The sequence below is a fragment of the Lycorma delicatula genome, chromosome 5 (genome assembly GCF_047948215.1).
Source record: "Lycorma delicatula isolate Av1 chromosome 5, ASM4794821v1, whole genome shotgun sequence".
Classification (NCBI taxonomy): Eukaryota; Metazoa; Arthropoda; class Insecta; order Hemiptera; family Fulgoridae; genus Lycorma; species Lycorma delicatula.
The window spans coordinates 175,492,361-175,516,543 of NC_134459.1; the positions used below are offsets into that span (position 1 = coordinate 175,492,361).

The window sequence follows — 24,183 nt, forward strand, 5'->3', positions numbered from 1 at the left end:
AACCTAATTGCCACTAAACGAGAACAAGGAATAAATGTCTAAACACCGAGATAAGCGGTAGGGTAATGCATCTCCCGATACAGTAGCGTATTATTTTTCGACAGCTGCCATTTTATTTAACATCACATCGACGACAAAGGTACTTAAAGATGTTCAAGATTACCTCTGCTACGATGATTTTTACTTTAGGAAAACAACCTTCCCCGTGAAAAAAAAATCGCAACAAGACGCGTAGAATGACAGGTTATGTAGAGGTCACATTATATAACATCTACATCTCGCCTTGCGCCAAACGAAATGCAACAAAGACTGTAAGAAGAAGACAAATATCCGAGTTTTTCTTCTTTCAACTATTAAAAAATAACGACTAGGATAAATAAATAGAATAAAGTCTTTATAAGTATAACACGACCGATAAATTATCCGAATTCGAGGGGCCGATACACTCGTGTATATACACACCTTATGCGTAAATTGTATTCGGCTACAACTCACCACCGCCACAACCGCCGTAGCAACAAAAAAGCTTTTAATAAATCTGCCGAAAGGGAATTAGGTCTGGAGTTTGAAGGCAAGCTCCACTCCCAGGAGAACCGGCGTACAAATTATTACAGAAATCGATGTTTTATTATTTTTCTTTTATTTATACTCGATACGAATGTAGAAAAATTTAGGAGCAAAAAACCTTAGTCGAGGTACTACGATACGTCAGGCAAATACATACTCTGGCACGCTTGCTTTCTGTGTCGATTGTTTAGCTAATAATAATAACGTAGAAGGTAGTACGCATTAAAAAATAAAACAACTTCGGATTCTAAGCGAATTGTTTTCTGGGATATTTAATTATGCGACATTTATTTCTTTAATATACGATCTACAACCTTACAACACAATGAGAATATTATATTACGGCTTATATTGCGCACGTATAATTTATTTCGTGAATCCAACCTTGTAAATACTGTAAAATATACGCACAAATAAACTATTAAAAGCAGCTCGATATAGCAGTAAAATATTTATCAACGCCTTCAAGTCGATGATAGTGCACGATAAACGGACCAATAAAGAAACGCTAAATACGTAATAATTTTCTTCGTAATTGAACACTAAACAATGAAGTTATTGACGTTACGATACCGTTTCAATATAAGGATTTTATATATTAATACTGTTATATAAAGAGGGATTTACGAAGAACGCGACAAATTTTCAGCACGTGTTTTACTGGTGAAAATAAAGACGAAAGTTTATATAAACGTAGTTTCGGAAACGCTTCGTTAGCCAGTGTCAGCTAGCGAAATATTTCGCCCCGATTTCTGCGGCTTCGGTAAAAATAGCCGAATGATAATTCTTGGGACCCAATTTAAGGTGTAAATTTAGTGGTTTTTTTATGAAAGCCTTGTTTCACACACGTACGGGAGCCGTGAGCGCCGCGCCGTGCATGTGCGAACACGATATGCCGCTTACAGGTGTGTTTATACGATATGCCGGGTAAACGCGCTATTCCACTCGTGAAGATTCGTACTCCGGTTAGTCGCATTTTATTACGTACATGTTAGTTACGTACATAATAAAATCGGGTCAGTCGCATTACATACACGGAGGACGAACGCATTATAGCGATGATGTTTTTTTTTTTTTTTTTGTCTTCAGTCATTTAACTGGTTTGATGCAGCTCTCCAAGATTCCCTATCTAGTGCTAGTCGTTTCATTTCGGTATACCCCCTAACAATTTGTTTTACATATGTAAAACGTTGCCCGCCAACACAAGATTTTCCTTCGACCTGTTCCTCCAATATTAAAGCGACTATTCCAGGATGCCTTAATATGTGGTTTATAAGTCTGTCTCTTCTTTTAACTATATTTTTCCAAATGCTTCTTTCTTCATCTATTTGCCGCAATACCTCTTCATTTGTCACTTTATCCACCCATCTGATTTTTAACATTCTCCTATAGCACCACATTTCAAAAGCTTCTAATCTTTTCGATGTTTTTATATCGGCGATTAAAATACTTTATCGGGTCGACCCGATAAAAACGATGAGGAAAAATGTAGTGGTTTTTTACCTTATAGTGATCTGAGAAGTAAAGAAGATTATTTTTTCACTTAATTAAGAACGAGCGATCGGTTATATAAGCGATTGGAAGATTATCTTCTCCGCAAAAACACAATTACGACAGAAAGCATCCACCTACGGAAAGATTGGCAGTCACAATCAAACAAGTAAAAGATAATAATTTGAATAAGTAACACTTTATATTATTTTTAATGATTTTATTCGACTTCGTTATACAAAAAGTATAAACTGACTAATGAAAATAATTTTAAGAAATTAAACGCAAAAGCGATAAAAATAAATCCGAATAAGATACATAGCGTTTATTGAAATTAAATCGTAAAATTACATAATCTACGTAGTGAAGTCCATCGATTCTACAGAAATCCTAGATACTTCAGACGGGCCATACGGTGTAAATTAAAACTGCACTTATTAGTTCCGGCACTTAGCAGTAGCGGTTAACGGGTGAAATCTGAATAGCTGTATTCACAACCGGATTATCATGCCGTATTTGCCCGCCTATTAAAGGATCTGTACGATGCTGCCGATGATGTGACGCTGCTGTTCCTTCAAGTTGTGCTAAAGCGGGCTACTCTGTTAAAATGCGGGTTCTCGGTCGGAGTAATCTCATCTTGTATACTGGTAGCGCTCGGAAGACGTATTCAAGAACTCGATATTTTCCGCCGCTTAATTATTTTTATTACGTTTAACACCCCTGTTTGGAATTTTAATATATCATCCTGAAACGACGATAGTAAAGGGATAATCCCTTTGAAGAAAGACAGATGAGGATCCGGTTTCTCCTTAAGAGCGTCTATCGTCTTCGATTCTACGGAGTTCGACTTTCCTTTTCCGTGTCGTTGCTTATTTTTTTTTGTCGACGTTTGCGATAATATTTTGCGGCATTTCATTCTCGGTCAAGTGTTTTCAAACGATTCTTTCCGAAGTCGCTCGTTTGCGGCACGTAATAGTTGTAAATTAGACGACGTGGAATCTTCATTTCGGCTATTCGCACGTACTTTCGGTAAGAATCACGATCGACTGCGCACTATCATTTGAAAATCCGTGCTGGAAATCGGATTGTAACCTTTTCTTTCTTACGAGATTTTTGAAAAGAATCTCTTTCATCATCTCGTCCGTCTCCTCATCACGAACTCGCCTGTAACGCACAAAATTAATACATCGCATTAATAAATCGGTCTCGCTGCAACAGTCAAATATTAAACTACTTAAGAATAAAAATAGTTATATACTGATGATGTGAAAGCGCGCGACGTCTTAAAGAAACGATTTAAAATTTTAATTCAAATTTAATTTCATTTTCATTCTAAATTTAGAAACAAATTAAAATCGTTGAAATTTAAGTCTAGCATCGTTACAACTACGGAGGTAAATTACGCTAATTAATTACAAGCGTATTAATCAATCGATAAATACAATCTTCATAATTTTCAGGTATCCGGCTGGCGGTTCGATTTTCACGTATCTACACTGCAGTATTCGACTCTGTATATCTACCGTAAGCGAGAATGCAAGAGATTGTACTATACTGAGAATTCTACGTTCCGAATATTTTCTTTTGCTAAGAAACGAGCACTTGTAAAAAAAATAGCATCGAATTTCGAAAAAAAAAGGCAAACTTCTCGCACCCATCGAAGCTTCAGACGGGAAACGTATAAAAATTGCGAACCGACCGGCTCGATGCACTTCGAATACAACGGTTACTCATCGGGGATTCTAATGGCGGTGGCAGATTCGGATCGCCGATTTGTTTATGTTGACATCGGGTGAAAGAAATTGCGATTCCAACATTTTTGAAAACTCCTCCTTTTGGAAGTCGAAAACTAAACCCGACGATTTCCCGAAGAAAGGACTCTTCCAAGGACAAGTCCTAAAATACCATTTTTTTAGAGATGGAACGTTCGGTCTTCATAAACATCTAATTCGATCGCAAGGGAGCCGTAGCTTAACAATACAACAAAAATTTTCAATGCTGTTAGAACCGGCACGTATATCGAACGAGCGTTCGGTAAACTCGGCGACGATAATGAAAATTTTTCACCGGTCTATAAATCTGGAAGCCGATTTTGCTGTAGACTTCGTCAAAGCTTGCGCGGTCTTGCATAATTCTATCCGGGAAAGAGACGGTTACGAGGTAGAGGATACCCTTACTATAACGGACTTTAGTAAACAAAATGCATCGCGCGGGGGAACTGCAACTAACGTGAAACGCGTGTTATTCGATTATTTCGAAACAAATAGCGGGTCTGTAAAATGGAGTCGTAGAAAAAAATATATTTTTTTTTTACAACATATTAACCTTTACGACTGCGTCTATACCGATTCCTCGGTGCGAAAAATATTCGTAGTATATTATTCGTTTCTTTATATTTTTAAAAATAAAATGAATACGACTTACCGAAACGATGAAAATGCTTTTCGTCGTTTTCCAGTTTCCCAAATTCAGTGCGGAGCAGTAAAAATACTTCTTTCCAAGCTTTCTCTGTTTCAATCTACCTTTATACGACGTTAACGACTTGTCCCGTACGACTGGGCTTTCTTAAACCGACGTTTATGTAGATCATAACTCTTTTTTTTTCTTTTTACACACCAGACATCATTTTATGATAATTAAATTTCTAATGAAAATAAACGCTTTTTTATAAAGCGTAGACCGACTCAATATTTTAGTAATACACACGTGCCGCTTACACACGTGCCACGTATGTAAGCGGCACGGCGAATATCGTCCTTGACGCCGTTTGGACATTCGTGTTGCAGGGTACGCTCCTCGGGAGGACGGTGACAACAGGACTGCCATCTCCTATCTAAACGGTGCCGTTTGTATATGAAGGGTTCCTCCGTATGTTCTTTCATCCATTTACCGTGAAAATGGCGACGTGAGTGTGAAGCAAGCCTCTTAAGAGTAACGATACAAAAAAATACAAGCGGCCAGTTGGAACACTAGAAACACTAGTTATACCTGCAACCACCAAAATTGTTACGCTGTCGTCACAACCATCTTCTCTTTATTCTCAAATAGTCGTTGTTTTAACGTTCCCGTACTGAATTTGTTATCGTTTATACCTTCGATTTTGATATATTTTTCTTAAAGTTTTTTTTTATCGTAGTACAGTATTTTCGAGCACTTAAAAAATGTTGGAACTGAAAGAATTTACGGATAGATTCGAACCGATTGTAGGCTCCAAAAAACTGTTTTATAAATTTATAAAACGCTCCGTTAACATTTTTCCGATGAAAAGAAACGTTTAATTATAAAATTATTAGATCGTGAATCGCTTCAATAAATATCTCGGCTTTAAAAGTAGCGAGTGCAGTTTTTTTAAACAAGTACCAACTTCGGTTTTTTTTTAAATAATTTTAAATTTGTAAAAATATGCACCGTATAATATAATCCTGATACAAATATAAATTGTAAATAAACATATAAGATAAAAATAAAGTACGTTTAAAAACAAAAATACAACACAGAAATGAGATTGAAGCGCGGTACAAATGTATTGTTCTGTTGGTTTCTTTTAAAATTAAATGCCCGTAATAATTCGGTAACCGGCTTCTGACGGGGAGAGCCACATAATTCAGAAGCTATCGGAATCTCAGCGTACAATCGGCAAATAGAGTTCAACGATTTGTTTTTTAAATACAGCTTCCCCAATCGTCCCAACGGTACGTTTCGCTTAGGTAATTTATAAGAAAGAATTTGTAACGAAAATTTTATACGGTAAAAAAATAAAATTTATTTATTTTTTGTCATCATTAATAACTTCATATTATAGATTGTTTACCGATAAAAAAATCTATCGGCAGTATTTACATTCAAACAAAAATCTGATGCCGATACCAGATGACTTCCTTGTACGTCTATTAAATTGCATATACACTCTTTTGCTGCGCTTCATTTAAACTTGAAAGTGAGATACGATTCTCAAATTCTTTAATAAAGTGGATATTTACACGATCGCTGAAATATTAGTTTTTATTAACATCAAAATATTAATACGATTATTAATTCGACAATCTTATTTGAATTATTAGGTTTGAGTAAAAGTCCCTTGATTACTCTTTAAATAAATAAATTGTTTCCAAATAGTCCCGTAATAAAAACCGATTATTCTACCCCGTAACGTCAAAATTAATATTTGTAACCGGTATATAGGAATTCACTAAACGTAATCGTTTAATTATTATTAACTTTTATTTATACGACACACCAGAAATCTTGTGCATATTACGCACAGTGAAAAAAACATTTTCAACGATCGCTTTAAACTGAATTTAATTTAAAAATGTATTTTATTTTTCTGTCAAATAATTAAATAAAATTATTAAAAAAAAATAGATATACAATTTTTATACGAATTTGCTAAGAAAAAGCAAAAATAATACGATTCTAAATTACAATTTTCAATTAATATTAAATATCAGATGTTTCACCAAATATATTACATATACGCATTTTTAAAAGTACGTAAAATTTTTATTTCGATGATAATAATTATTTTTCATTTTTTGTATTATCTTTGAATTATTATTTATTGTAATATTTTTTTTAAAATCACGCGTTAATAATTACTAATTCAATGTATTTGAATAATAAAATAAAGAGATGAAGTCTTCGATATGCCTTCCCTTTAAGATCCAAATATTTCATTAATTAAAATTTTAATTTTAATTTCGATTGCGATCAAAAAGGAAGGTGCACAACTAGATGTTACAACGGTTCTAAATCCAAAATTTCAACATCCTATAGCTAATCGTTTTTGAGTTATGCGAGATAGATACGTACGTACGTACGTACAGACTAGTCAAAATGGATTCAGGGATGTTCAAAATGGATATTTACGTTAAAATATGAAAACCGAAATTTTTCGCGATCACAATACTTCTTTTACTTCATAAAAGAAAGTAAAAAAAGTTTAAAAAAAGAAATGAAATGTGAAGACCGAAATTTTTTGCTATCACAATACTTTCTTTACTTCGTACAACGAAGAAAAAATTCAAGATAACCGATAGGAAAAGTTGAAATACATCCTAAATTCCGTTAAATCTTAGCTCACGCTCGGTAGCACTTATTTAACTTGTTTCTTTTCATTATTACTTTTCTTATTTTTATCGAGACTGTAAGTTTCACAACTTTTTTTTTCATTCGATCAGCGATTTTTGTACGCCTAACCGCATTTAAAATATATTAGATAGAAGTGTTTTTAAATTTCAAAAATATAAAACCGGCTTTAAAAAAAGCGAAAGGACTGTTTTTTAAATTTATTTTCCTTTTTGAAATAATAAAAGAGTATTCCTTTTTTTTATTCTGTTTTAGATTTAGATTTCTTGAAACCGATACATAATTAAGTCAGTAAGCTTACTGACATATCAAATTGCGAAAACTAAAAAATGGCAATTTATCTTTTCTCTTTCTAAAGCGGTTTTTCTTTTTAGATCTGTTTTGCACATTCATTATTATTTTTAAATATATTTTCACACTTTAAAGCAGAGGTCCCAAACTTATTTTTCTCATAGACCACTTTCAAAATTATGCTGGTTCCGGTGGACCCCCTGGAGCTACATTTCTACCGTATTTCCAGTCGACGGAAAATGTGAAGATTAGATATAACTATGAAAATTTGCGTTACGGCTGAGTTCCACGAACTAACAGCTTCCGAAAAAAAAGTGAGAATCGATCGGTTAATTTTTGATCGACTGTGCTGTGAGTGAATGTCAAAAAAGTAAAGTTGGCCGATCAAAAAAAATGCTTCCATCCGACTTTACATTTTTAACATCTACTCACAGCACAAGAAAGCAAGCGACTCTCACTTACTTTATTTAGAAAACTTACCGTTCAGTGTGGTAAAAAGCATAAGAAAATAGTATATTTTTTTTTGTGTTACATTTATTCAAATATGTAATCATTACATTACACTATTAATTATTATTGTTATCGTATTGCAATGTAATATAATAAAATTGTCGTAATATAATTAAAATTAAACATTAATAACGAAATGTAACTTCTACAATGACAATCACAAAATAGTTATAATTTTAATGGGAGGGATGTACTCGATGGATTGACAGCAAATTATCAATATTTGGCTTCAGTTTTGTTAGGAATAAGCGCAAATCTCCCCGTTCTGTGATATTGAATTTGCTCCTTTTTTTTATAAAAGGTTTGTAACGACACTAAAACTTTTTTCGACAAGATATGACGAGGGAAACGCTATCAAAAGCTTTCTCGCAATTCCCCACAGTCCAGCATATTTTTCTGGTATTTCTGCCTGCAGCCAAAATGTTTGATACCCTCTTTTAAATTTCACCTTCAGCTCCTCATTAGTGCTAAGCTCGAGTAGCTCCTCTTGTAATATCACATTCTCCACTTCCTTTTCATCAAATGGATTTATGATCCGCGGTGGTATTTCCATCGTCAGAATATCTTCAAATCCGATTTTGAAGTCATCATGCAGGGCGATTAAATGTTGAACGTACGTCTGAATATCCTCATCAAGGCGTTCTACCTGTGACAAGTTTGAAAACTGGGAAAATACGCGCCGACTAATATTTTGCTTCATAAATTTCCATTTTTGCAAGAAAATTTTCGTGGACCCCCGCTTACGAATTGTGAACCCCCATTTTTTTGTTACACCAACGTAGACCCCCGTCGAGTCTCCCGTGGACCCTTGGGGGTTCACCCGGACCGCTTTGGAAATCAATGCTTTTAAGTAATCGATAAGCACGTACGCGAAACAAGGATTTAGTACTGTAGTAAAGGCGAAATTAGTAGTAACAATAATGAATAGTACAAATAAAATTTACTTCGTAAATTATTTTTTTTTACTTAAACAATAAACCTTACTGGGAGAAAACGAAATCGCTTCATATTATGCACGTTATCCTCGGTTAAAAAATCAACAGATGTTTATTCAGACAATACCGGACGTCCGCCATCATATAAACGCAAACACAGACGTAACATTTAAATAAATAATAAAATTAAAGTCGTTAATTTTTTTTTTCTGCTTCGACCGATGGAAATACGAATCTTCCCGTAATAAACCTTGACACAAATACCGGTTTACTATTTTTTTAACGTCATTTTTTATTATGAAACCTTTTTCTGATAATCTTAAAACGAGATTAAAAGTAAATTTAACACATTCTGTGTTAACGATATAAAACTATATAAATATGTTTTTAACTACCGTAAAACTTAACATTTTACAAATTAAATCCGAATACAATTAACTCCATCCTCGCAAATTTATGAAACTAAGAGACCTTTAAGCGAAATTGTGATGTAAGCGCGAAATACATCAATTTCGAGGTAAGTAGAAGTTAATTATAAAAGAGCCTAATAAAACACTATTTAATTAAAAAATGTAATTTACAATTTACATGTCTGTATATAATTTTATATATATATATACACACACACACACACACACACACATCCATACGTGTTTAAAATAATTGGAAAGCAAGTACAATTCGACAAAATAATTAAGAGAATTAAAAAAGGTGTTTTTTAGCTTTACATTGGGTTTTAAAGCGGTTGATTACATTATACAAAATAAATACTATACGTACAAATATAGAAGAATTATTTTATTCAAAAAAATCTGAAATTAGAGCGTGCCGGTTTATCGAATAAGGCTCAGAGATGGCATAAAAAGAACCGGTTAACTATTTATTGTACGTGTGTTCGGTCGGTTTATTTATTTATTACTATCTTAAAAAACGCTTGTGCATCATCGGTGTTTTGAAATTCGAATTCGGCATACCGAAGAGTTTATCTAATTTTACGGTGATTAATTCTCGCTACTATCGGCCGACGGTTACGTGACGAACGTACGCAGCGACAATTCCGCACACATCAGATATAAGTGTACAGAGATATGAAAGATATATATATATATATATATATATATATATATATATATATATATTTAACCTTCATTTATCTAGCATTCAAATACGCCAAATAAGACGTTACTTTATAAATGTAAGGTATTATGTAAATAATTCTCGTATTGAACAAAACGTGTAAATCGATCGATATTATTGTAAAGTATTAATTCCTCACTTTTTTTTATTTGTATTATGTACGCACCTCAACGTGGAAATATACATAAAAAATGAGACAGTATCGTTTATTTTTAGAAAGATTACGATCATATTATTTTTATTTATTTAAAAGTTACTGTAACCTGAAAACGAATGAAAATACAGAAGAAACTCGATACCCTTTGAAATTAGAAAAAAGACAAGAACGCGACTCAGGCTGCTAAAAAAAATCATGATGTATTCGAAAACGATACGGTTATCGGTACGTGTGGCACAAAACTATTTCAAGCGTTTTCAATTTGGAAATTTTGATGTCGATGTTGCACTTTTGTCTGCTCGGCCGGTGACTAAAAAGTCCATGAAATCGTGGGAAAAATTGAGAAAGACCGGCTTAATTGCGGCCGTGATATCGGTAAAGAACCAAGCATAGATCTCAAAACAGTTTTAAACCGTCTAAAGAAAGCCGGATACAAAAAAAATCTGGATAATTTGTGTCACACGATTTAATAACGAAAATTCATGGGATCGAATTTCCATCTGCGAATCGCCACTAAACCGGGACGAAATCGAAGTATCTTTGAAAAGGTTCATTACGAGCGATGAAAAATGGAGTACGTATGACAGCGGTAAACGGAAAAGTCGGTGATCAAAGTAAGGTGAAGAAGCTCCGTAAACGGTTGCAAGTCGATAAAACCGATGCTGTGGGCGGTGGGATCGGAAAGGAATACTTCACTATGAGCTGCTGCCGCCCGATAAAACGATTGATTTTTAACCTCTAGTGTCAACAATCGAAAGATTACGCCAAGCGATCGAGAAAAATCAACGGAATCGGGTCGATAGGAAAGGCGTCCTCTAACAGTCACCAAAAAAATACCGCACATCTTTGGTGATCCGTCGAAAATCGAGAGAACTTGGCCAGGAAGTATTTACGCTTTAAAATCTTGCGAATTCGTTGAACCTTAAAACATTGCACGTTCCACAAAATACCGTTTATTCCGGTTTCTATAAAGTCTCTCTCGACGGTATAAAGTCGATCGAGTTTTAAAAATCACTTACCGCAGATTTTTAGTTCAGAAAACATAAAAGTTCTTCGGCGACGGGATTATAATTTTACTTTAAAAAATGGCAAAAGGAGCTGGATCAAATCGGAAAATATCTGGTTTAATAAATTTCATTTAAAATGTTTAAAAAAAAAACTCATTTTACATTCGCATTAAAATACGAAAGAACCTTTTCCCAGATCTTTTATTTTTGTAACCGTAGAGCTGAATAAAATCTATTAAAAGTAAAATAAATCTAAAGAAAAACTCTGTAGGCAGAAATTAAACGGTTAACCTTGTAAGTAATTATGTATCCGGACTAAGAATATCGCTGACAAGGCCCAACAGATAATTACGCGTGTGGAATCGTCATTGTCGTCAATTATCAAGACATACAGGCCGGCTGCGTTAACGCCTTCGATTTATATCTGGATATTTTTTTACGGTTATACGTTTGTTCTAATAAAATTAGAGCCTGAATACAGCATAGTTTTTTTATATTTATCGTACTTCTCCACCCCTAAAACAAAAACAATATTTTATTTAATATAACGATGATATTTAATTAAACGCACACGCTCGTAACACGTGTTTATTTTCGACCGAACTACATGTGACTATGATTTACTTATAAACACGATTTGAAAATACCGACCGAACTTTAAGTTTAGTTTGGTAACGAGCCGTATAAACAAATTCTAAAGTTTCTTAAGAGGAGATTCATTTTTATAGAATAGGTTACTTTCTAGAAACTGTGACCGACAGTTAAGCTGTTATAAATTATAATTTCATTACGTCATTAAGATGCTGAAAAGACTTATATATGTCCGTCAGCTCCCTCTCGTGGACCTTTTGATGAGTCACCATAGACTTGCCCAGATTTTGTCTAAATGTTAAAACGGCATGACCCAGCCTATAAGTGAGATCCCACAATGTAGGGGTAGTCTCTTCTTCCTCGGAGGAACCGGCTCTTAACTCGTTTAGTTCCTCTGAGATCCGCTGTCTTCCATCCTTTCTTCTCCCTTTCTTCCATTCCTTTCGGGGCCAAAGGCCCGGAACCATTTAATTCCATCCCCTCTGCCATAGGGAAGGAATTAAAAAATCACCAGTATTTTTATTGAACTGTCGGTTCAATTCCAAGTCCGTAGATACCCCACTCGGGGGTTGTGGTGGGGGTTTGGGTAGGGGGCCGGGGGGTTGAGGGGGAGTGGGAAATGTATGATCCGGAATCTGTCCTCAGAAAAATTCGGGGGTCGGGGGGGGGGGGGGGTCCGAATATGTATCCGACCAAAAGTGCCCCCCAAAAAATTGGGGGGGATGGAGGGGTCTATGGAAGGTATTAGTCTCGGATCGGATAGATCCGAGAGGATTTTGGAAAATTTTGGTCAGGGAAGGAGTTATTAGGCAAGGAACATCCCCTTTATAAGAGCCTCAAACACTTAGAAAAAAAAATTCTACTAGTATAACTTATTTTGTCGATAATTATTCTTGATAATTAAGTTGTTGTTTACGATAATTATTCTTGATAATTAAGCTGTTGTTTACTACAACAGCCGTGACGTCACAAACTAGTGATTATTTGTCTATGACTTAACTTATTATCACTAACCTCAACGGCCAATTTAACTTGGCTCTTACGGAGAAAAAGTTACAAAAGAAAAAAACGTAATTACAGCATAGTCCGGTCACCAAAATTCACAAAATTTAACACAATTGTCCGTTATCCTTACCCCGAAATGATTCACTACTTGTCCAATAAAAAAGCCGCAAAAAACCAAACCAAAAACGCATAAATCGCAGAGCTAGAAATACACGTCCACTCTGGCTGAATATCCACACTCGACTGCTAATTAACCGTACACCTGGGACTGTACAAGTTCACACTTCATTTACACTCGTACATATCATCCTCTGAAGTAATACCTAAACGGTAATTCCCGGAGACTAAACAGGAAAAAAATTATAATATCGATGAAACACTAGACTACATTTTTCTCATGTTAATTTAACTCCACCCTATGACACTCTCACGTCACAGAAAGGTGTTTTTATACGCTAAAATTACAGATATTTTTAATAAACGTTAATCGATTGCATTATCAAACCCCTGCCGCATTTATATTACTTTGTATATTATATAGAATTATAGATGCTTAAAACCGAATCGAGCCGGCTTAAACTCTATTTATTTATTTAAGGCCACCTTTAACGCTGCTACTACTCTCGTCTATTAACGTCAGTTGTAAACTATTCACCTTTCAGCGCAGTGTAGTTTCATTCTTTGCGATTATATGTTTACCTAGAAAAGGACCGCTACAGTAAAGTCTTTGAATCCTTTACAGAAACGCCTCGAATATTCGCGGAAAAAATTCCGAACGCCAGTAACTCTGCGAAGAATAACACACACGGTTCGGCAAAAAAAAATTCGTACAACGGGATCGGTTTTAACGGAAAACAGAATAGGTAACTTTCCAATAGAGCTCCAGAGGACGTTACCGTTGCGATATTCAAAAAAGAATTTCTGCCGGTCTAAAAAAATCGATAAGTAAGTTATCGCAACAAAGCGGGTAAAGTACAAATTTTTCTGTAACATTTTTCACAATTTAAATAAGAAGCCGTATCGTAAAACGACTGTACATCGACTTAAAAGGAAAGACAAATCGAAACGTCTTAATTAATGCGACCGGCTTCTTAACGATAAAAAGAACGTCACTCAGACGAATGTCCGATTTATCAAAGTTCCGTAACAGAAATGTTTTCTAGGTGAAAGACAATTTTCATTTTTTTCAATGTCGAAGACAATCCCCACCCCGTAGAATAAATCACAAAAAATTAAAAATTTCTGTAATTAAAAGATACTGTTATCATTTGCGCTTCGTAATTTTACCGGAACGAATATTGTTATCGTTAATGACCGTATAATAAAATTTAAAAAAACCATTTTCATTGTATCACACGTTATAGGAATACATGCAAGACTGTATTTTACGTCTTTATAATCTATTTTAAATATTGCACGGATGTAATCAAGACTGTAGTTCTAAAGAACAAACAGCAGTCCGGAAACAAGCGCGCATACTCAAACTGACATTCCTAGCAATTCAACCGAGCGTATTGTCTAAGCGTAACAGTAAATTTCGTTTGGCAATCGGATACCGTGCAATCGTATGCGTTATCATATCGCAAAAATAAAAAAATTAAACAACTTTTAATAGAATAAAGAAAATATCAACTGAAAAAAAAACAAAAATAATCGAATTTGTATCTAGCCTATTTTAACTGAATTTTTCATTCGTTATAAATGACATACACAACACTCGACAATATTCGTATGTATACAAGCACTTATCTTTCAAGTTTAAATCGGCCAGTAGTTCGTTGCGGCTCTACGCAGCCCGGCCCAAAAGTATTTTAGGACACCTCCACCCTTTTCAGTTCCACATTTTATGTTGATCGGTGTTATCGAAACGCTCACACTGGGGCAGACAAAAAATTTCCATGAGACTGCTACAAGTTATTTCCAACGCGCTTTTTCACTTCTCGGTGATAACCTCAAAGCTTCTTTTTTCTAACCGACGAGGCTCGATGGAGTACAGTACTTTCATTTTTGCGAATGAATCCGATGGAATTCTTGGAAAATATTCCGCTTGCATATACAGTGCAGATGTGATTTTTCGATGACGGCGCACCTGCTCGCCACCGTCGTGATTTCATGAATCCTTTAAATAATAGATTTCGTAAGCGACAGATCGATCGAAACGGACCGGTAAAACGTCCCCCTCGATCTCCCGACATAACGCCGGCGGACTTTTTCCTTTGGAGGTCGGATGAAGTCGTTAGTCTCCGATCGTAGTGGCGCTTAAGAAGAATCGTATAATAGAAGCCGGAGCTACTATTAGGAATAATAATGATGCTACTAGACGCGCTCGACAAACGTGGATTCGCCTAGCTGAACTATGTACGGAACAGAATAGCGGCTCCATTGAGCGACCGCTTTGAAAAAATGTTTGCGGCTTTATCGAATAACAGTTTTGATATTTAATAAGTTTTACAAAAAATGAAAACGTATCTAATTTTTATTTTTTTTTAGATCTATTTTTTATTTGTGTTTTTTTTTGTTATAGATAAGTTTTCTATTTGTTTTCGTTTACATTATGTTCAAACGTCGCTGAAAATCGTTCTGTTTAAAACGGTATAGCTTTTCCGATCCGGTTTTTTTTTCTAATTAAAGTTGAACTTCTCAAATTTGTGTTTAATCTTAATAGACCTCATTTACGTCGATTTTCCGACAAACGTTTTCGTGTTTTACTCCATTTTTCTTCAAATCAAAGCGAGGTAGAGGTCTGCGACCGCTTTTATTCGATTTCTTAGATAAAAAACCATAAAAAAGCATCAGATTTATTCCCTCGATTTGTACCCGACCATTTTTAACGGTTTATTTTCACAGAAGGAGCAAAAGGCAGGGTTAAATGTTTCGCGAGCCAGAACTCGCTAATGAACCATTTTCTGACCTATGTTTATACCAACTTTCTCCCTTATTTTTGGCTACAGAATCCTCTCCTGAAAGATTGCCATACAATTTGGAATCAGTATATATATATAATATTAAATGCAATTTTATTTTATTTTCCTCTTGATTGGATAGAATTAAATATAACAAGACATATTTTACTTAAAAATATCTTTATAGGATGGGTAGACCAGTTAATTTGTTAGTATGTAAGAGAATTTTGTATGATATTTGTATGAATTTGTACTGTCACTTGAGGAAGCTTAGAGAATTCTAAGTGAAACGTAGTGAATTTAATTTATAAGTTTGTATAGTCAATTGGTTAACCCAAGAAATTAATAAAGATATTGTTTTTAAGTAAAATATGTCTTGTGATTATATTTAATTCTACCCAATCAAGAGAAAAATAAGCTTAAATAAATATTAACTTAAATTTATATATATATATAAATTTCTTAAGTTTATCTAAGAAATAAAAATTTCAATAATAGTAATATTACACACATACACACACATACACACACACACACACACACACACACGTGTGTGTGTGACACACACACACGTGTGTGTGTGTGTGTCAGCAAAAGTACATAAAAGATCCTAACGGAATATAGTATACACACGGAATCATATATTTATATCAATTTATGTATAAATCTAACCATGTATGTAAAGTAAGATCGTTAAATGAGCAAGTCTTACTTAATATCATAAAGCTTAACATTTAAAGACACATAAATAAAATCTATTTAAAAAAATATATGGTACATACAATTATAAATCTTACTGCGAAAGTAAATACTTCATACGCAAACTAAAAATACCTTATTATTTTAAATTACACGAACAATATCGTTCATAACGCGTAGCCTGATTAAAATGAATAAATTGGAAATTCTTTTCTTATAACTTCAGTTTTTGGAATATATTGTAACAAGGCCGATGTAGCGGGCCTGAGTAACGGATTCCTACCGATTATTATGAAAGTAGTAAAATATAATTATCGGAGGAATCCAGAAAGGGACAAAAAGAAACACTTTTAGTAAAGGTAAGAGGTCCGCTTAACAATCATTTTTTTGCAATACTGCCTTCTGACGCACAACGAACAAACATTTCTACCCTTAGTCGTCACTGGATCGGGTTTCGAATGCGGTGGGAACGAAAGCCTCGGTCGATCGTTCTAACGTTTCGAGCGGGTCCGGTTCGGCAGGTAAAAGGGATAGAAGTATAAATATCCCTGGGAAGAGCAGCTAAAAAGGAGTTGTGCGAAATCCAGCGAGACAGTACGACGTCAGTTCCGCGACGAGAGGCTGCGAGATGGCAGTTGTGCGAATTCGGCGGAGGTCTGCAAACCGGTCCAGCGAGAGCATTCTGCAGGGAGGGCGGTGAAGGAGCGAATTTCCAGCTTAAATTAAGTTCGATACGATTAAGGTGACGCCACGAGTAATTCCAGTAAACAAGAAGTACTATCGGTGAGTTACTGTAAAAACTATACGCGAAAGGGGTAACGTACTAGATTACATACGTAAATTGTTAAGGTAGTCTTATAGGGAACAGCAAAGGTAATTGCCAGCGAGAGAACTTTATGCTTGTCTTATCTAGTGTACTACTGTTTGTTAATACAAGACTAGTAGTTAAATGTGTTAGGACCCCCTGCAGGTAAGTACTTACTACTTTTTCCGACACTGGCAAACGCTAACATCTATTCGCTTTACTTTTCTTTTCGAAATTCCGGAAACAAACGAGTAACGTTTATCCTTGGCAATCGTATTTATATTAGTGAAGAATCAAACAAGTTCATGCAAGATTGCTAGCACACACACCACAAGTCGTATTTCGTCCCTTTGCACGTCTGAACAAGCGTTGCGGACGGCGGCGGCGGCGGCGCTTTGCAAGTCTCGACACGTTCGTTGTACTGAATATGGAACATGCAAGTTTTTACAAGTAACAGTCGCTGAGCTTCTCAAAACATTATCTGCCTAGATCGATACCCAAAGTCAAGCCGACATTTTAGTTCTTCACTATCGAAACCATATGAATTTTTGTGGACCCCCGCTTACGAATTGCGAACCCCCATTTTTTTGTCACGCCAACGTAGACCCCCGTCGAGTCTCCCGTGGACCCCTGGGGGTCCACCTGGACCGCTTTGGGAATCAATGATCTACTGCAATAAATCCGGACGAGTATTCTAAATTCTATTTTGTGAATAATTTTTGTTAACGATTACGATTATTTGTTTGGTATTAACGTTTAATATTATTACTGTTTACTGTTGCCGTCATTGTCTTAATGGATTTTGTAATGCCACAAGTATTTTAATTGCTGTTGACATTTATGACCGTTTGATGAGTAATATTATGAATTTTCACTGTTTTATTATGTTGCGTATTATGTTTTACGGACAATAACTAGATAATCACTTTTTTCTTTATTTTAAAATCTAAAAACCAATCTCTTATTAAACTTTTATCTTATCAAACTATTTCCGGCTTCCCTCGCTTTTGTTTTACCGTGGATTCCAAATCGTACAAATGAATCTTACTAATTAGAATATTAAGACGGCAATACTAATTAACGAACTGATCTACCATCCTAGCCGTTATCGAACGTATAACAAAAATATATCGAAATACTACTTCGCTAATAATTATTCGAGAACGAAACAACTAAGTTTAAAGACAAAGTTGTAAAGAAAGTTGTGTACTGAAAAAGACCAGAAAAAACCGACAAACGGTCGCATAACTTTAAGGATTGACCCTTGATATTTTTATTTCACGTGACCGTAGGGTTTTTAAACATTAAAGACTTAATAATGCGATATCTAACGTACGATTTCGAAAAAAAATCAAAACGTTCCGTAAAATAATTTTGAGTCCCGTTTGATCTCCTCGATGAAAATTAAGTTTTTATCTTAAAGATTACTTTTTAATGGAAAAAAAATTCTTTGAAAACATTACGGATCTTGGTCGATCCGATATACCGAATGGCGTTTTTATCGTCAAAATTATATCATATTTACAATATTTAGTATATAATCAGTAAGTAAATTCAACATTTTTAATCAAAATAATGTAGGTCTCATTTGATCACCCTCCTTGCTCGACAACTACTCGTATAATATTTTTAATTATATTCATAACCGGAATAACCGATAAGTATCAAAGATTATAAAAAGTAAAAAAAAAAAATACAGTTCTTAAACGCGGGATCCCGCGGTACTGAAAATTAGAGTTTAAAAAAACTGTTATTTTAAAAACCGGTTCCATTCGACTCCGTAGTTTTTGGGGGCTTAAATATTTCTTTATCGAAGCGATTATTTACTTCAACCCGATTTGATGCAATGTTATTCGACAAGCCTAAAAAACTTACGCGGTTTACTTAAAAAATAGTGAGTACCGCTATAACCTTGTGTCCGAAGTATTTAAAAATCAGGCCAAAGCTAGGACTTATTATACGAGTACGTAAAACATGTCACGAGCGATTTATAAACAACGTCCGGCATAAACTGCTAAGATTAATCGATTAAAATGCGTATTCACGTTCTTCTGACGGTTTAAGTGCACATTAAGACATTTTTTAAAGGGTTAAAATGGAGTAACAATTAAGTTTACCGTTTTTTTTATTTTCTCGGTAACAAATAAAGATATCAATTTAATTTCTGACGTCTATAATAATCTTCACGATAATATCGAAAAAGTAATTTATACATTTTTTGCGATTCAACCTTGAAAGGAATGAAGAAATTAAAAACAATTTAACAATAATTGCAAATTTTTCCAATTTTCAACTACACTAAACTACAGATTCACTAGATACGGGCTTGAAAGTACTTTTCAAATAAATATCTAAAAACCATTTTCGGTTTTTTTTTTTAATTTCCATTTTTTAAGGAGTACGACAGTGTACGGAGGGACGGCTCAACCGACACAGCCACTGCCACTGTATGTGCGACGCAACTGGCTGCACTTGCCTGCGGTTACTTGGCGCTAAAAAACCTAAAATAAAAAAAAAAATAAAAATGAGAAACGAATTACGGCTCCTTTACCTTCTACTGTTTATCGGGTAACGCTAAGAACCGGGTAACCGCCGACTTAACTACTGTTTTTAAGATAGAGGCCGACTATTTTGAAACCCACAGACGACTCCTAAGTTTCGAGTCTTGTACCGACCAAACTGTTGCTCTGAAGATATTACAACACGCCGGTAACTTTAATAAATTGAAAAGGCTTTAATCTTTATTATCATGGTTATTCTCACAAGCTCGGGTTTAACGATCACGGGAAGTCCAAGGGGCAGAGCCTCCTACCTAGACGGGAAAGACGAGCGAAGCGACCCGTAAGGCTAAACATCCTCTGATCGCGATGGAAACGCAAGTAACCGTACAGCACAGGCGAAGCCGAGACGGAGTTGCTAGTATAAAAAATAAATATACCAAGTATCGTTTATATAACGATCGATAAATTCGGATATGACATATCGGATAAAGCGACCAAAAACTTGTTTCTTGGTCGGTTTGGTACGCTGTTAATACGTAAATACAGTACGTATATGGTTGATAATTACATCGGTTATTATGACTTATTTTTCCAACCGCAATGCAAAATTTTATCGCTTGCTTATAATGACAGACGGAGTGACTTGGTCAATACCGGTACTATATCTACATTGTAGCTACAAAAATATGTTAACGGTTAAAATGAGTCACGATTTCCTTTTCTCTTACGTATGTACTACAGTTGTTTTTTTATCTTCTTCCTGTACCAGATTATTGTAATCTGAAGAAGCCATACATTCGGTTGTTATTAATCTTTTGCTGCGAGCGTATCGTACCGTGCGGGGATTTTATTTTACGTATCCCGTGTAATTCATTCGACGTTGATTTACTTATGACGTCGCGAAAGACATTCACGATAGAGGAAAAGACGCGCATTATCTGGCGATTACAGAATGGCGAAACTAATACTAGGACAATGCATTTTCCAGAGCTGCAATGAAAACCGTTAGCCGGTTTCTCGGTTTTACAGACTTGCTAATGAAGAAACAAAGAACGTCTGTTTTGATTTACAAAGGACCTTCAAAAACTCTTTTACCACACGAAACGCTCGAAACAATCAAAATACCCAGCCTCCGTGGCGCGAGCGGTAGCGTATCGGCCTTTCATTCGGAGGTCCTGGGTTCGAATCGCGGTCAGGTACGGCATTTTTCATAAGCTACATTTCCATATCCCATGCACAAGCTTCAAGCTTATGTGGCGATATCGATAAGAAAAAAAAAGAAATCAAAATAACAACTTTTTGCAGAAAAAGTAATTTTTACAAATTTTCTCTATCTTCTTCTACTCTTTTGTATTTGTATTTATTACTACATACTTTTGTTTTATTATATTATTTTATTACGAAAATAAATTATTTTATTGTATTACAATACCCGTGTAGACGGCATATTAAAGTAGTACCGCTAAGCTACCTAAGCGTCAGTTATTGTGACTATCGGTTATAATGACCGAAAATCGTCGGTCCCTTGGACGTCACCACAAAAAAAATTTACTGTATAATACATACAGCCAAATTCCCACGTTTTTGTCAACCGTTTTCGAGGACGAGACAAAAACTATTTAAAAATAATGTCGAAGAGTTCACCGTCCTTAAATTCGATCGACTTAGAAATTTGGAATTTTAAATAACTTCGCGATACTTTTATCGTACTGAAGCTCGATTTTCTACGACCGAGTATATTAAAATTCACAAATTAAAACCGGCGAGAACTAATTCTCCATTTTTAATTTTGTCCGATATTTAATCCCAAAAGGTATCGCAGTACCCGACTTGTAAAAAACTTTTATAATTTTAGAATAACTTCTGATACTTTATTTGTTTTACAAGTCGCGGTTGCAATTAAAAATGTTATATACAGAGTGATTCAAAGAAACGGGAAATTTTGAAAGTTGTGCTGGTAGCCGTGGGCGATTGGTACCACTTGATAAGTGGAGCCAGCCTCTCTAACCTAACCTGCCATTTAATTGTCATGGATCCTTGGAGTGGTGCCCAACGTGCATTTGCTATCAAAGCGTTTTATAAAAGCAATGACAGTGTGGAGGGAGCGCGTAGAGAATTTCGCCGTCATTTTAATCTGGGACGGCACGACCGTGTTCCATCAGCACGTACAATTAAAACACGGATATTTAATTTTGAGGAAACCGGTTCGGCAATGAAAAAGAAACCTCCAGGCCGTGAGCGAACCGTCCGTACACCATAGAATGTTCAAGCTTTACAAGATGCTGTCACACGAAGTCTACATCGGTCAATCCGTCGTCTCTCAGCATCTTTACAATCGCATAGTTCAAGTGTTCGAAGAATGTCAGTGAAGGACTTGCAATTCCGTCCATACAGGTTGCAGATCGTCCAGGAACTGAAACCGAAAGATGCAGTTGTGCGAGCACAATTCTGTAATGTAATGCTTCAGAAGATAAACGATAACGAAAGTTTGTTCACGAACTGTGGATCTCAGACAAAGCGCATTTCCACCTCGGTGGATTTGTTAACAAGCAAAATTTCAGATACCGGGCACAAGAAAATCCTACGCAGCTACACCAGCGTCCGTTGCACAGCCAGAAAGTGACCGTGTGGTGTGCTATGTCATCTTACGGTGTTATAGGCCCTTATTTTTTTGAGGATGACAACGGTCTTGCGATTACAGTGACGTCGGCTCGTTACGTAGCCGTGCTTGAAACCTTTGTTGTGGAACAACAAAAGAGATTTCCACCGATTCTTAACACGGCTTGGTTTCAACAAGACGGAGCGACGTCACATACTGCACGAATATCGATGGCAGCTGTACGCCGATTGTTTGGACAACGTGTCATTTCACGAAACGGTGACATTAGGTGGCCTCCCAGATCGCCTGATCTCTCAGCTTGCGATTACTTTTTAAGGGGTCACCTTAAAAGCAAAGCGTTCCACAGTAGACCTGCTACAACGGAAGAACTGAAGGCAAAGATCCGAGAAGCAATTGCGGAAATTCCAGTCGAGATGTTACGTCAAACCGTGAACAATTTAACGAAGAGACTTCGTGAGTGTTTACGTAGAAGAGGAGGTCACCTGCAAGATGTCATCTTTAAAAGATAAACTAAAATGTATGTATCCTAAAATGGCAACATTTGTACAATTACGTGAAATAAAATTCATTTTCTAAAAAAATTTTTCATTAACGTTATCTAATTTTTAAAATTTTCCGTTTCTTTGAATCACCTGTATGAGGCGGCTATCGATCAGGAGGATCAAATCGGAACCTAACATTTTAACGAGCATTTTTATCTATTTTCACAATTTATTTAATCTTAATATTGTAGAATTAAGTCGTTAATATATATTTTTTTTTTAATCGTACGGGGTATTTCAAATAAAAATCTATCGAGAATTAAGCCGGAAGTTTCGCAACCCTTTGCCGGATTGTTAAGATTTACTACTTTCCTTTTAGATGAAAAAAAAGAAAAATTATACAAACATCTTTTGCTTTTTTTTAAAAATCTATTCTATTAACAGATACATAAATAAAAGAGATAGATTACTATAAAATAATTAAGATGTAATAAATAAATAAAGAAAAGGAATCAAAGAAGAAAGCTGCCGATCGTGAAATAACGGACAGGAAACAAAATACCGTATTAACTGAAAGGTGTAAAAAAATTCCTCGCTAACATGTTTATATCCTCTTTCATCGCGACAGAAACGAGCGAACAGTAATTAGATTATAGCTAATCGGTAAATAACAGTATAAGTTAAAACTTTCATAAATAATCCAAAAGAAAATAGTATTTATAAATAAAAACAAAGAAATATAATCCACCCGTATTAATCTCTTAGCGGCTAATAAAACATAACATTAAAGTTACAGCTTAAAAGTAATATAATGAAAAAGTTTTAAAATTAAAAAAAAAAGAAATCTGAATCGACTTTTAACATAAATAACCGATACCTTTTAAAATGGATATTTTAATAAATACAACAAAACCACAGTAAAAAAGATTTATTAAGAAAGAAATTATTAAAATAACTTTTATTTTTAAATTACGAAAAATATAATTAAATATAATAATAATAATATAAAAATAAATATGTGTATTACACAAACCGCACGGTTCAACGGTCTTAAAAGGAAAGACATTACGGTAAAATATATACCTGAAGGCATTTCAAGACGTACAGGATACTGCTGTACGGCGGCAAACTGGAATTAACATCGTATACCGTTACTTGTACAACCGTCTGACAAAACGCATTGACTAACTAAACGTCATGAAATATTGTTTACCTTTGCGTAAAATAATTCCAAATAATCTTTTTTAATTCTACACGATAATAGAAAAAAAAAATTAACGAACCGCCGTAAAATTAAGATCGATATATAAGTTTTTCTGAAGTATAAAGAGTATAACTAACGTTAAACTATAATATTTTACGTAAAACGATACCCTTTAAACACAAAGCTGCAA

The 24,183-nt window shown here is 35.0% G+C and overlaps 1 protein-coding gene across 4 annotated transcripts in view; it reads right to left on the minus strand.

Moving 5' to 3' along the window:
* Klp98A (kinesin-like protein 98A) overlaps positions 1-24,183 on the minus strand; it is a 254,634-nt gene that overhangs the window by 187,487 nt on the left and 42,964 nt on the right. The window contains exon 1 of one of the 4 annotated variants that reach the window (XM_075367560.1): positions 12,789-13,010. The exons of the other annotated variants lie outside the window; for them this stretch is intronic. The gene's annotated coding sequence lies outside the window, so the exon portion shown is untranslated. Of the gene's footprint in view, positions 1-12,788; positions 13,011-24,183 lie in introns of those variants that run through there. 4 annotated transcript variants of the gene reach the window in all.